The sequence below is a fragment of the Myxine glutinosa genome, chromosome 6 (genome assembly GCF_964187855.1).
Source record: "Myxine glutinosa chromosome 6, kmMyxGlut1.1, whole genome shotgun sequence".
Lineage (NCBI taxonomy): Eukaryota > Metazoa > Chordata > Myxini > Myxiniformes > Myxinidae > Myxine > Myxine glutinosa.
In genome coordinates this window covers 164,149,503-164,165,092 of record NC_136266.1, presented here as the reverse complement: position 1 = coordinate 164,165,092, position 15,590 = coordinate 164,149,503, and the positions used below count along the sequence as shown (strand labels likewise).

The window sequence follows — 15,590 nt, the reverse complement described above, 5'->3', positions numbered from 1 at the left end:
GGAACCAGAGGGTCGAGCGACCAACCAGGGCCGAGGTGAGCACCCCGATGGGCGTGTCCTGAAGGCCGGCGGCTTAATCGCCGGAGGCGTTATAAAAGGCGCGCACGCAAGAAGCAAGTGAGGGAGTCGTGAGTTGGTCGTCAGTAGAGGGTCAGTGGTTGCGTTGGTTGCGGTAAGAAGTCGGTGGTGAGAAGTGGTGGCGTCGAGTGGTCAGTGGTTGCGTTGGTTGCGTTGAGTTGTCGGTGGTGAGGAGACACCAGGGCCAAGAGAGAGAAGGTTCAAGGTCAATTACCAGCAGTTGCGCCAGAGACGGCAGACGCGCCCTGAGGTGAGCCAGAGAAGCAGCTTTGGCTCCACAAGCAGCGTTGACTCCACCAGGCAGCTTCAACCCGTTACCCCGCGGGGACCAGATAGCGGTGGCATCGGTGGCCGTCGAGGTCCAGCCGACGTCCCGTGCGGGATCAAGCCCGAACCATCTGCCCCAGCTGAACCTTCCCATTCCTCCTTCCAGCATTCATTCCTTTCCTCCACCCTTCTTGTGTACGTGAGTTTGTTCTGTGTGTCTTGTCCCTGGGTATTTATTTAAGTCTGGATAAGCTAGTATTTGCACTGTGTCACCTGCGTCTTATGTGTTGTAAATAAACGTGACTGCTTGCTTTTTGCTTATGTGTGTAAATAGTAAATAAATTCAGTAGTATTTCCAAACCTTTCTTTGCCTTCGTCTTCCTCTTTGCATTCGTTGTTTTAGTCTTTTCCCTCATTGAGCAGCCGCGGTGCGATCCGGCCAACGTTTGGGTGGAATCGGGTTCTAATCGGGGAATAACTGTTCGGTCGCGGAGCCTTCGCTCGGCAAAGTAACATCTAAACCGCGATCAGTAACAATTGGTAGTCAGGAGTTGGGATTCGAACCTGGGACTAAATTTATTTAGCCCAAATTTTGGACACCAATTGTGTTATTACCGTAACAATTGGTGTCGGGAAGTGGGATTGGACCCGAAGCGCGGTTAACGCGCTCAAAATTACGAGCTGCTGAAAAATTGTGTTTTAAAGAAATAAAACCCGAATTTTGAAATCGCGCCATGGCTGGTCAAGGCGACGGGATGCCGGTGGGAGAGATAGACGGGTTAGGGGTAACCCAGGACTTAGGGGAAGAAAGGGAGGAGGAGAACATTGGCAATGTGGTTGAGGGGGTATCAGGCGCGCAAAATGGCGCCTTTGCGCACGCGGTTACAGCGGCACCCTTTGTACTAATGGTGGAAAACATGCAATCATTTATGGCTGGAATGGAGGCCATTATGGACAAAACGATAAACGGAATGAGGGCCGATAGGGAGGAAATGGAGCAGAGGGACAGAGACCGCAGGTTGGGCGAAAGGGTCCCAAGGGTGCACGAGGAGGTAACGCGAGTCGAGAAGCGCCGGTTGAACGAAGTTGAGAAAAGCACGGGTACAATGACAGGGGTAGAAATCGCGACCCGGGGTTTGGAAAAGCCGGCGACCGCTGAAGTAGAGGAGGGTGTTTTATTAAAGCCAGCGGTCGTCGAGGTGAATAAAGAAAAAGCAGTGCTGGGAATTAAAATTGAAGAGATGACGGAGGTAGCCCGGGAATTGCAGGGAGAAATGGAATATGTACAAAGTCCCTGCTCACATCACGATGCTGTGCTTAACCCGAATAGAAGTTTGCAGGTTTTGGTGCAGGGAGGTAGAAGAACCCCGAAGGTGAGACGTGCTGTGTATTGTGCTGGGAGATTTTGTAAGAGGATGTTTAGCGACAAAAGAATTGTCGCGCGCTTGGGATCGAGGAAGCATCCGGGCGTTGGTGAAGGGTCCCGTGTGAGTGGAAATGGCACGCGTGTGGAAAAAAAGTGTGCGTCAAGGGGTGAGCGTGTTACGAAGCACGAGTGTGATACCGAGTGCGAGCGAGAATGCACGTCGGGGTGTACGGGGTGTGACACGAATAGTGAGTTGGTGATGGCGCAGGTGCGAGAGGGCACATCGGAGCGCGAGTGTGAAACCGAGTGCGAGCGAGAATGCACGTCGGGGTGTACGAAGTGTGACACGGAGAGTAAGGTGGTGGTGGAACGTGTGCGAGGAAGCACACCTGAGTTGGTGGTAGCGCGAGTGTGGGAGAGCCCGTGTGAGCGCGTTAGTGGGTGGATGCCAGAGTGCACGCCCATGGTGAGTGTTACGGAGGACGTAACGGAGGAGAGGTGTGGACCAAAGTGTGCGCAAGAGTGTGCGCGAGAGGTGTGGTGTGTAACAGGGAGAGCGTTGGTGGAATGTACGGACGGCGTTGGAACGCCGGGTTTTGTGAGGGTGAAAGGGGTAGCGTATGCGTGTGAGCATGCAAGTGAAGCATCGACGGTAACCGGGTTAGTGGTTAGGGCGACGGATAGCCGATGCGAGCACTCGGGGCGCGGTGTGCTTTTTTGGGTGCGAGGCCCGGCGCGGATCGATGCTGCGTCGCTTCTCTTCGAAGCGTCGTTGCCGATTCGGGCTTGGCCCCGCCCCGCACGGTCGAGTCCGGGCCTTGGCGGGCGAGGCGACCGGTCCGGTTCAAGGGCGAGTGGGAGGAAGCGGTACGGTGCCCCCTCGTGGGGACGGGGTTCCGACCAGGGGAGATTGAGCCATCGGGCCCGGGACCGCAAGGTGCCGCGCCGAGATGGTGCGTGGAACCTCGGTCCAACCAAACCACCTCCCTTGAACCGAAAGCCGGACGGATTCAACCTGCAGGCGACCAAACCACCCGAATTCATTGCTTGGCTTTACGAACCGAGTTTAATGATGTCACGACGCACCGAGGCTAGGATATAGTGGACTGTGATGATGGTGATAGTGATAGTGATCGTGATTTGATACGAAATTTATAATAGTGGGTAGAATTGGCAGTAAATGGCAAATTTTTGAATTGGTTGGAATTTGAACGAGCAAAATTGATAGTGGGACCTCCCCGATGTGGTGGGATGGCAAATCCACCATCCCTCACAAACGGGGGGGCAAATGCGCACTAGTTTATGAGGTTGATGGCAGTGAAAACTAGCCCGGGTGGGTTAGGATATTGTGTGTAGGGATCTAGCGAAGATTGACATTAGGTAACGTTAAGGTTTAGATAGTGACTGATACCTGTAGTGGGGACGTAGTAGATTAGTGTGGATGATAATGACGTGGGAGCGCAATAGTTTAAAGGGACGACTGGGAAGCGCAAGTTTCAGAGGGGAGTAGTTAGCTGAGATGATGCCGTGTGTTTGAAGATTGAACAGGTGTGATTGAACAGGTGTGATTGCACAGGTGTGCAACTGAACAGGTGTATGGAGCAGTGTATGAGGGAGTAGTGGTGATTGCGTGTTGTGCTGACCAAATGGTCCAGGAAGAAAGGAGGGTGCAGGTGGCACCAGGTGTGAGGGCACAGGTGTGCAACAACAGGTGTATGTGGCTGTGTGGAATAAATGGTAGTGTGGAATAAATGGAGTATTGGAATGGATGGTCGTGGAGTGAGTATGGTGGAAATTGTGGAGTGGAGTGGATGGTGCGAAGGTGTGAATGGGGGAAGAGTGGACCCCCATCACGGATACCCGGGGCGGGTAGTGTAAGTGTTAGGTAGAGGGTATAGGTAAATTGTGGTTGGATATTGGCATCTGTGGTGCGGGTGGAAGAATGGTGATTGGATGGGTGCATTAGTGTTGTGGAAATGGCTGGGCGTGTAGCCTGTTAGTGTGTGTAGTTGGTTTGGGCACTCCACCACTGTGAGGATGTCGGCCAGGTGAGGCCGCAGGTGGGCTCTGGGAGCCGGTAGTAGTTGTTGTGGATGGGGCCCGAGGATCCGGAGGACGGACCCGGGTAGCCCAGTGCCAGAGGGCACCGAGTGGGGTGACAGAGCCAGGAGGGGCTGTCCCCAGTTAGTTAGGTTAGGTAAGGAGCAGGTAAGCTCGGGTGGCAACTACAGTGGTGGAGGTGTGCAGGTGGGTAGACCTGCTGGGAGAGCTACACGTCGCAGCCCAGAAATTGTGCGAGGGCACCGGGAGATGAATCGGGGGAGTGAGACCCCAAATTTGAGAAGCACCACAGTTTGGTCAATGGGAATTGGTTTTTAGAACCCATAGTGTAAGTTGGCCAATGGATTGGCAGGGAGAGACCCCGGGTAGTGTAAAGTGTGTTAAGGTCATTTAGAGGATAGTTAGGATTGGAGTCTCCTCGCACCATCTGCATCCACTCACCTGAGGTGACAGGTACTCCACACCATGCCATGTTTAATTATTTTTTATGATGCCAATGTTTGGATTGTGAGACGCATCATGACGTGGGTGTGACATTGTGCTTTGATGTTCCATCTCTTCCTCCTTATGAGGATTGATGATGAATTTGGTGATGGCAAATTTTGAAGTAGAGGGATTGTGGAGACGAATTTGGTATAAGGGAAATATGGGGAAGACGTGACAGTAGTGACGAATTGGTAAATGGGTAGATTTTGTAAATATGGGGTAAGGGCAAGGGTAGTGTAGGTGACAGGGGGGGTGACGTACGGTAGGGACGAGCTTTCTCACTTCGCCCTCCGTACGCATTTCGCCTTGCATTGCCTTATTGATGTGTACCCTTGTGACCTTACCCCTCGCTCAATTGTCTCTTTTTTTTGTCTCCCACATGACCTGTGCGCCATGGGGCGCCGAGGGGAGCGTGCGTGGGTCGGCCATTGTGCGCCCGAAATTCCCAGAACCAGCTGTCTGCATCGATGCACCACATTATGGACCACATGCCTGTGGCCGAGCACCACTGATGGACCCCATGGGTTGGGGCATGGCCCCTCTGCTGGAACCGGCCATGAGGGCCCGAAATCTTGCTGGCGGACCTTGGCCACAGGGCACCGATGCCACACAGGTGAAGCACACGTAGTCGGCCCTGTGGGCCATAAATAAAAGAAAATAAAAAGGACACATTGGGCACACTTTATTGCAAATAGGCCGCCAGTAAGCAAAGCAAAGGAATGACAACATCTGGAAGAACAAATAATAATAACCAGCAGCGGGAGCCGAAGAGCAAGAGATCACCTGCAGGGTTAGGGGTTGTTGATTTTATTTTTATTGAACATGCATTGAACACTGATGAACTATGGTGACTGCACCGATTGGTGCTTGAGGGTGCTTGTATTGGTGCGTTTTTGGGTGCTTTAATGGTGCGTCGATGCAGAGCAGACTGTCTCCCCCCCAGAAAGAACAATCACAGGTCCTGGGTTAGTTTTGTAAATAAAAATAGCGTCATTGTAAATAATGCTCCCCACCGTCAGTGTATAGTTTGAAGACCATTCCGCAATTCGGTTAACTGTGGGCGTAAGTCTGTTAGGCAGGGTGCAATGGAGCAGCGGGACACATTTATTTATGTTTTAAAACTGTCGCACTCAGGGTCAGGTTAAAAGTAGAGGGAACTACACCTACGTGTCACACTAAATAAAAGTTGTAGGCCCGGGTCGTGCCTAAGAGGAGGAGGGCGCAGTGTTGCGGATATGAGAACTGGATATTTTTTTTATTGTGTGAATTGTTATTATTGTTTATTCTGCGCCCCCCTGCCTCCGGAGCTGTGTAAAGGTGAAAGGGCATCCCATAATTAGTCCACAAGCATACACGTCAGCCAAATAATAGAATACCCCTGTTTGATAGTTATCTCTTATTCTGTGTTTTAGGGTAAGGCTGTGTCTCCCATTAATTGAAGTACCCCATTGCACCAGTGAAAGAGAATAGATCCCCTTTCATTCCCATCCCCAAAATCTCCATTTCAATTACATCCCCTCTCGTCATTGCCAAGCCTTGATTGCCAATTACCTCCCCTCCAAAACCACCATTGAACATGTGCTCGGATCGGGGAAGAAAGGCGTGCCCGCCCGTCGTCATCAAGGGCGGAGCCAGAGGGTCGCGCGACCAACCAGGGCCGAGGTGAGCACCCCAATGGGCGTGTCCTGAAGGCCGGCGGCTTAATCGCCGGAGGCGTTATAAAAGGCGCGCACGCAAGAAGCAAGTGAGGGAGTCGTGAGTTGGTCGTCAGTAGAGGGTCAGTGGTTGCGTTGGTTGCGGTAAGAAGTCGGTGGTGAGAAGTGGTGGTGTCGAGTGGTCAGTGGTTGCGTTGGTTGCGTTGAGTTGTCGGTGGTGAGGAGACACCAGGGCCAAGAGAGAGAAGGTTCAAGGTCAATTACCAGCAGTTGCGCCAGAGACGGCAGACGCGCCCTGAGGTGAGCCAAAGAAGCAGCTTTGGCTCCACAAGCAGCGTTGACTCCACCAGGCAGCTTCAACCCGTTACCCCGCGGGGACCAGATAGCGGTGGCATCGGTGGCCGTCGAGGTCCAGCCGACGTCCCGTGCGGGATCAAGCCCGAACCATCTGCCCCAGCTGAACCTTCCCATTCCTCCTTCCAGCATTCATTCCTTTCCTCCACCCTTCTTGTGTACGTGAGTTTGTTCTGTGTGTCTTGTCCCTGGGTATTTAATTAAGTCTGGATAAGCTAGTATTTGCACTGTGTCACCTGCGTCTTATGTGTTGTAAATAAACGTGACTGCTTGCTTTTTGCTTTTGTGTGTAAATAGTAAATAAATTCAGTAGTATTTCCAAACCTTTCTTTGCCTTCGTCTTCCTCTTTGCATTCGTCGTTTTAGTCTTTTCCCTCATTGAGCAGCCGCGGTGCGATCCGGCCAACGTTTGGGTGGAATCGGGTTCTAATCGGGGAATAACTGTTCGGTCGCGGAGACTTCGCTCGGCAAAGTAACATCTAAACCGCGATCAGTAACAGTATCTTTTGGAAAATTTTCGGTGCTAATTTTTCGTACATGGATACACAATCGTCGGTTAATGCGTATCGAGTATTCTGCGGCCTAGTAGTAGTACTCGTAGGCTTCGGCTACCGTACTGTCTCCGACCTTGTGGTTTTGTTTTTCTCTCAGCGATTCGTCGAATCCGCTGCAATTATTTTCGTTCTCTGCTTCGTCCCAGTCGCTCACCCCGTACCTCCTTGTTTAATATCTCTACTCAAAAAAAAAAAAAAAAACCAAAAAAAATTTTTCCTTCCCAGGTCTTATTCGTTTATTTGTTGTTCTTATATGTTCGTTCGTTCTTCGTTCGCGATCACGCGCTTAGAAATGTATAATCTCTCCCCTGAACAACTATTTTCTCTCATATATTATAACACCCTTTTCTTCTTTTCCTACAAAAGGATGCTTTCGTCTTGCTCACCAAATCTATTCATTCCAAAAAATATATATAATACCATCTCTTACAGTTCCTCCGTTCTACATTCCCTAAACTATCCAGAACTCCACCCCTCCTTCAGTGTCCTCACACGTATTTTTGACTCGAAGGTCTCAAACTCATTTTGCAAAAAATGTTCGTTTCCCATGAATCGTACACTTTCTAAAATCCAATCTCACCCCTCCCCTCCAAATCTTCCCCATCACCCCTTCCCTCCAAAACTTCCCCATCACCCCTTCCCTCAAAAACTTCCCCATCATCCCTCCCCTTCAAAACTTGCCCATCACCCCTCCCCTCCAAATCCACCCCCTTGCCCCTCCCCTCCAAATGTTCCCCATCACCCATCTCTTTCAAATCTTCCCCCTTCCCTCCCCTCCCTCCTAAACTCCCCCCACACCCCTCCCCTCCGAGACTCTCCCTCGCTCCTCCCCTCCTAGACTCCCCTCTCACCCCTCCTCAAAGCATCCTCCCTGCTTCTTCCCCCTTCCAACTTTCACCTTCATCTCCCCCAACCTTCTGCCTCGCTCTTCCCCCTCCTCAAACAACACCTCACTGTGCCTCACCCAATCTCCATCAAACCTTTTGTCCGCCCCATTCTTCCCTTTCTCCAAGCTATTCTGAAATCTCTGACACACCTTCAACAGCTCTCCCTACCTCTTCCTCCTCTTCCACATCTTACCCTACCCCATCTTCCACATCTTACCCTACCCCATCTTCCACATCTTCCTCTTCCACATCTTCCTCTTCCACATCTTCCACATCCTCCTCTTCCTCCTCTTCCACATCTTCCACATCCTCCTCTTCCACATCTTCCACATCTTCCACATCTTCCACATCTACCCCTCCCCCCCCTGTTCTGGACCCGATGCTCCCCCTTCCTCTTCATTAACGGTATGGACCTCAAACATCCGGGGCCTCCGCTCAAACTTGACTGATCTCTCCATACAGGTTGCTTCTGACAAACCAGATGTGATCTGCTTAACAGAAACTTTCCTCCTTCATGATGTCTCTGATGCCTTGGTATCTCTCCCAGGTTACTCCCTCCTCCGGTATGATAGACCTGAGCCTCGTCCTGGAGGTGGGGTTGCTATCTTTATAAAAAAACTCTCCTCCTCACTCGCCCTCCACTGCCCTCTCGCCACCTCACCCCCAGGAATACCTTTGGCTACGGCTTCCCCTTCGCTCCCACATTTTGTTCATATGTGTGTTGTACCATCCACCAAACAGCGATGACTCCATCTACATCTCGCTGTCTGATAATATGGACCAACTTCTATCTACCCATCCCAACTCTCTCTTCCTCATATGTGGTGATTTCAATTGTCACCATGCCAGTTGGCTGGGTGTGGGTACCTCTCTCACCAGCCATGGCTCTTCAGCAAAGGACTTCTGCGACTCACTGGGACTGACACAATCTGTCAATTTCCCGACCCGGATCTCAGTCAACGGAGCATTTTCTCTTCTGGATTTGGTTATGACAAACTTCCCTGAAAATGTCTGCTGCTCTTCTTCTGCTCCAATCGGCTCATCTGATCATGTGCTTGTCAAAGTGGACATCTCTCTGACCATTCTCAGAGAGCCTCCTCAGCGTCGACGAGTCTGGCATTTCACTCAGGCCAACTGGCACGGTCTTCAAGCAGCCATCAATCATCTGGACTGGTCTCCCATCTCAACCACCTCTGACATCAACTCATCCTGGGAATTCTTTCAAAGTAAATTGCTCTCTCTCATGCACAGATTTATCCCATCTCGTCTTCAGTTGTCATACCCTTCCTCCCGTCCATGGTACACGGAATCTTGTGGTGAGGCTGTTGCCCTGAAACAACTTGCTTTCGTCTCCTGGAAAGTAAATCCAACGGAAGGAAATCTCATTTCCTTTCACAAAGCCCGAAACAAGTGTGTGTCCACCCTCAGGAGAGCCGGGAAACAATATCTCACCGTTCTCAAGACCGAACTCTCTTGTCTGTCTCCCTCTTCCAAATCCTGGTGGCGTCTGGTCAAATCTGTTTCTGGTGTTTGTTCCCCCTCCATCCCCTCCCTCACCTCAAATGGCTTAATGGCTGACTCCGCACGTGAAAAAGCTGAATGCCTCAACTCTGTGTTTGCCTCTAAATCTTGTGTCCCAAACCCATCCCTCTCTGTACCCACCCTACCCAGTCGTACCCAGCTGCTCCTGGACTCTGTGTCCTTTCCTCCTGACAAGGTGGAAAAGTTTCTGTCAACCCTCGACTCTGATTCTGCAACTGGTCCTGACGGCATCAGCCCACGGGTCCTAAAATCATGTTCTTCCGCTCTTTCACTCCCTCTTTCTGTTCTCTTCACCCTCTCTTTTGCTCAAGGTCATCTGCCACCTGCTTGGAAATCAGCCAACATCACCGCTTTGCACAAAAAAGGTGCAAAAACAGATCCCAGCAACTACAGACCAATCAGCCTTCTCCCAATTATCAGCAAAGTCATGGAATCCATCATTGCTTCAGATATGAAATCTTTCCTCTTCTCCAATGACTTGATCTCTGATCATCAATTTGGTTTCAGACCTGGTCACTCTACTCTGGACATGCTGCTTCTGCTTTCTCAACAATGGATGGAGGTCCTCAACGCCAAACAGGAAATTAGAGCTGTCTCCCTTGACATTTCACGTGCCTTCGATACGGTCTGGCACCCTGCTCTGCTCACCAAACTCTCCTCCTTTGGTATCCATGGAAATCTCCACACATGGCTGGCGGACTTCCTCTCTGGTCGTCGTCAACGTGTGGCCCTGAATGGGTTTCTCTCATCTCCTCTTCCTGTTCAGGCTGGAGTTCCCCAAGGTAGTGTTCTGGGCCCTGTGCTTTTTCTGGTCTTCATCAATGATCTCTCTGACTCTCTTGAAAATCCTCTCTATCTCTTTGCTGACGACTCTACTCTCTGTCGCTCCATTCCTCATCCCTCAGATCGGCAGTCTGCAGCCTCCTCACTCTCTGCAGACCTGGACAAAATCACAGACTGGGCAAACAAATGGAACATGTCTTTCAATCCTGATAAATCTCACACTCTTACGATGTCTCTCCGAAAAGACCGATTGGAAAACCCTCCCATCCACTTTCTGAATAATCCTCTCCAAGAAGTTCTGTCACTCAAGCTTTTGGGTCTCACTATTTGCCATGATCTTTCCTGGGAAAACCACATTTCAAAGCTGGCCTCCAAAGCGAGTCGCCGACTGGGCATCCTCCGTCGTGTGAAGTCCTTCCTTGGCACACCTGAGCTCCTCACCACATACAAGGCTTTCATCCGCAGCTCTATGGAATACTGCTCTCCCCTCTGGTCTGGTGCTCCTGCCTCACACCTAGCCCGTCTTCACGCTGTTGAAACCAAAGCGTTCAGAATCATTGGAATCTCCCGCGATGAAGCTAACTCCAAGGGCCTTTCACTCACTCACCGCAGGCAAGTTGGTGGTCTTTCCGTCTTCTACCGACTCCTCTCTGGCCTTGCCCCCCCCAGCCCTCTCTGGGCTCTGTCCCCCAAATATTCCTACAGGTCGCACAAGATCTGCCTGCAACCCTCTTATGGTTAAACTGCCAAAATCAAGACTTTCTGCTCACCTTCACTCCTTCATTCTTCTTTTCTCCCGCCTCTGGAACAAACTCCCTCACTCTCTTCAATCCCACTCCACCCTCCAGGTCTTTAAAACAGCTGTTCACCACCATCTCTTATCCTCCCCCATCCAAAACCTTGATCTTTTCTACCCCCGCTAATTTTGGTCCCCATGTGTTTGATTCCTCTCCCCCCCCCCCCCCCCCTCCCACGCCTCCTGCCCCCAAGCCCTTTCCCTCCCACACTTCTCCCTGCTCTCAAATGTTGTATATTTTGTATATTTTTGTATATTTGTATATTTTTGTATATATTTTGTATATTTTTTATATTTTTGTATATTTTGTATATTTTGTATATTTTTGTATATTTTGTTTTTTTTGTTTTTTGTATATTTTGTATATTTTGTATATTTTGTTTGTCTGGTTGATTTGTTTGTGAAATAAATGTTAGCCTCGATAAATGCTCTTTCACGAGCCTCGATTGAGGATACAAAAAAACAAAAAAACAAAAAAAAATCCTCCTTTTGGTGGAAACCAGGGTTAAATGTGCATCCACCTTTTGGTATAATCCTGGGATAAATGTTCATCCACCTTTTGGTATAATCCTGGGTTAAATATGCATCTACCTTTTGGTAAAATCCTGGGTTAAATGTGCATCCACCTTTTGGTATAATCCTGGGTTAAATGTGCATCCACCTTTTGGTATAATCCTGGGTTAAATGTGCATCCAACTTTTGGTATAATCCTGGGTTAAATGTGCATCCACCTTTTGATATAATCCTGGGGTAAATGTGCATCCATCTTTTGGTATAATCCTGGGTTAAATGTGCATCCACATTTTGGTCCAAACCTGGGTTAAATGTGCATCCACATTTTGGTATAATCCTGGGTTAAATGTGCATCCACCTTTTGGTATAATCCTGGGTTAAATGTGCATCCACCTTTTGGTATAATCCTGCGGTAAATGTGTATCCACCTTTTGGTATAATCTGGGGTAAATGTGCATCCACCTTTTGGTATAATCCTGGGTTAAATGTGCATCCACCTTTTGGTATAATCCTGGGTTAAACGTGCATCCACCTTTTGGTATAATCCTGGGTTAAATGTGCATCCACCTTTTGGTATAATCCTGGGTTAAATGTGTATCCACCTTTTAGTATAATCCTGGGGTAAATGTGCATCCATCTTTTGGTATAATCCTGGGTTAAATGTGCATCCACATTTTGGTCCAAACCTGGGTTAAATGTGCATCCATATTTTGGTATAATCCTGGGTTAAATGTGCATCCACCTTTTTGTATAATCCTGGGGTAAACGTGCATCCACCTTTTGGTATTATCCTGGGTTAAATGCGCATTCTCCTTTTTGTGGAAACCTGGGTTAAATGTGCATCCACGTTTTGGTATAATCCTGGGTTAAATGTGCATCCACCTTTTGGTATAATCCTGGGTCAAATGTGCATCCACCTTATGGTATAATCCTGGGTTAAATGTGCATCCACCTTTTGGTATAATCCTGGGTTAAATGTGCATCCACCTTTTGGTATAATCCTGGGTTAAATGTGCATCCACCTTTTGGTATAATCCTGGGTTAAATGTTCATCCACCTTTTGGTATAATCCTGGGTTAAACGTGCATCCACCTTTTGGTATAATCCTGGGTTAAACGTGCATCCACCTTTTGGTATAATCCTGGGTTAAATGTGCATCCACCTTTTGGTATAATCCTGAGTTAAATGTGCATCCACCTTTTGGTATAATCCTGGGTTAAATGTGCATCCACCTTTTGGTATAATCCTGGGTTAAATGTGCATCCACCTTTTGGTATAATCCTGCGGTAAATGTGTATCCACCTTTTGGTGGAAACCTGGGTTAAATGTGCATCCACCTTTTGGTATAATCCTGGGTTAAATGTAAAGGTGGGCGCGATTCAGAAAATTTTAAGTCCACTTACCGCTTATCCGCTCCGCCAGCCCGTGTAGTCCGATTCGCTTATCCGCTTCAGCGGCCGAAAATCTTAGTCCGCTTACCGCTTATCCGCTTCAATTCGATTATTTTAAAGCGCTTCGACGTTTTAAAAGCGATTTTTGATGTTTCTAAAGGGAATTTAATGCTTTTTAAGCCTAAATAGCCATTTCTAACTACTACAAAGACAAACAAAGCTTTTAAGATCAAATATATACATTTTTATTTAAATAAAATTTATTCAAAATTTATTGAAATAAAGTTTTCCACTCGACTCTACTCTACGCTACAGTTAATTTAAATATAATTTTAATATATGCAAGTTACATTAAAGAAAAATCAATTTGCCCGTCCTTTCTTTGACAAGAGAGTCTACTAGTCAACAGACTAGCAGTCTGTTGACTAGTCCTCGTCTTCCTCCTCCACCTCGTGGGCCTTCTTGAGGATTTGGAGGTTGCCCTTCATGAAGACGAGGGCCTCGAAGTTCGGTGCAGCCAGGGCCGACCTCTTAGGCCTGAGGATGTCCGACCCGTAGCTGAACACGCGCTCGACCGAGGCAGAGCTCGGGAGCGGCGTGTTCTGCCTGAGAAATAGAGTTACCCAAGCATCACGGAACTCGAGCGGGAAGAGATTGGGCGAGAGCCGAGTTGTTAGGGTTTCACTTATTATTCACTTAAATAAATATTCACAATTCTAGAGTAACGGCTCAGGCTAACAGCTGATTTGGCGAATCGCGATGCGCTTAAATTTTTCGGTAGTCCGCTTACGCTTATCCGCTTCGGTTTCCGGGGGTTGTTCCGATTCGCTTATCCGCTTCGAAAACGTTAGTCCGCTGCAGCGGATAAGCGGATAAGCGGACTTTCGAAGCGGACCGCCCACCTTTGGTTAAATGTGCATCCACCTTTTGGTATAATCCTGCGGTAAATGTGCATCCACCTTTTGGTGGAAACCTGGGTTAGACGTGCATCCACATTTTTGTCCAAATCTGGGTTAAATGTGCATCCACCTTTTGGTATAATCCTGGGTTAAATTTGCATCCACCTTTTGGTATAAACCTGGGTTTAAACGTGCATCCACCTTATGGTGGAAACCTGGGTTAAATGTGCATCCACCTTTTGGTATAAACCTGGGTTTAAACGTGCATCCACCTTATGGTGGAAACCTGGGTTAGACGTGCATCTACCTTTTGGTGGAAACCTGGGTTAGACGTGCATCTACCTTTTGGTGGAAACCTGGGTTAGACGTGCATCTACCTTTTGGTGGAAACCTGGGTTAAATGTGCATCCACCTTTTGGTATAATCCTGGTTTAAATGTGCATCCACCTTTTGGTATAATCCTGGGTTAAACGTGCATCCACCTTTTGGTATAATACTGGTTTAAATGTGCATCCACCTGTTGGTATAATCCTGGGTGAAACGTGCATCCACCTTTTGGTATAATCCTGGGTTAAACGTGCATCCACCTTTTGGTATAAACCTGGGTTAAACGTGCATCCACTTTTTGGTCCAAACTACCCAATGGGAAAAGGCAGGACTGGCAAGCAGGCCACCCAACAGGTCTATGGCAATAATTGCAGATGGAGACACCAAACTTTCACAGGGCTTTGTAGAAAACCAGTTGGTATTTCCACTTGTAAAACAAACTTCCTGTCCTTTGATCCCTCCTTGGTCATGCCCTGCCACCTCATCAATATCTGACTCCTTCCCATTTATGGGTCCACTTAAGGCAGATCCCACACTCCGTAGCCCTATTTATATGGACTACATAATGTAGAAGAAAGAATACTTCAAAACAAATCATTACATTGAAATCGTATAGCACTTTGTCTGCTTAAGAAACCACATTCATTTGTGTTCTTGCATCATGTTTGCAGAAATATCGACAATACTTGGCAGGAATCCTGGCTCCTCCATATGGAGCGATGGAGATGACACCGAACAGGAGTAAGGAGACCCTTTTTAATCTTTCACGTTCAATTCCTACAGCTCTACATGATAATTTGTTGTAATATATTTAGGAACTCATAAAAGACGTTTGTCGTGATGCTTCTCTTCTATGAGCTAATGAAGATGTGCACTCTATAATTTTTTTTCTTTCAAGTATTCCCACAAGGCGATGTAATATACACAACATGTCGTCGCACACCACTCCTGTCCTAACACTTCCTTTTTTGAGTTTTTAGCTGTGACGAGCATCTCTATGAGAGGACCGCGTTGTTGTTCTTGTTGTTGGGGTGCCTTTTTGAAAAGCGCATGCGCATACACTCGGACTTCCCCTACCGACCAAGCCCGTTTCAAATTATCCCTCTGCCACCCAGAATTAACATTAATAAATAACATTAATGAATTAAGATTGACATTAACAGAAATAACATTCACGTCCATACATTATATGTAATCAGTTGATGAAGCATGATGCGTCGCAAAACAAAGGACAAGACCAGAACTGAAAGACAAAAAGACGCTAGTGCATGCGTATAATTTAATGACTGGTCGAATTTGGTAGCGCATATTGCAATGGATATCCTCATGATTCTACACGTCGCAGCTGGTGATCACACTGTGGTCATTTTTCTCTTGTTTTTTTAAAGTATTTCCGCAAGGTGATGTAATGCACACACAGTGTCACTGCACACCACACCACTCATGCACTAACACTTCCTTTTTTGAGATTATTTTTTTTGGTATTCCCGCAAGGTGATGTAATATATACACCATGTTGTCGCACACCATTCATGCACTAACACTTCGTTTTTGAGTTTTTTTTTTTTAGTATTCTCTCAAGGTGATGTAATATATACACCATGTCGTCGCACACCACTCATGCACTAAAA

General features: G+C 48.0%; 1 long non-coding RNA gene across 1 annotated transcript in view; it reads left to right on the top strand.

The window, feature by feature from the left end:
• LOC144892696 (uncharacterized) overlaps positions 1–15,590 on the top strand; it is a 44,651-nt gene that overhangs the window by 28,522 nt on the left and 539 nt on the right. The window contains exon 2 of the long non-coding RNA XR_013623911.1: positions 14,631–14,700. This is a non-coding gene — a long non-coding RNA (uncharacterized LOC144892696). The remainder of the gene's footprint in view (positions 1–14,630; positions 14,701–15,590) is intronic.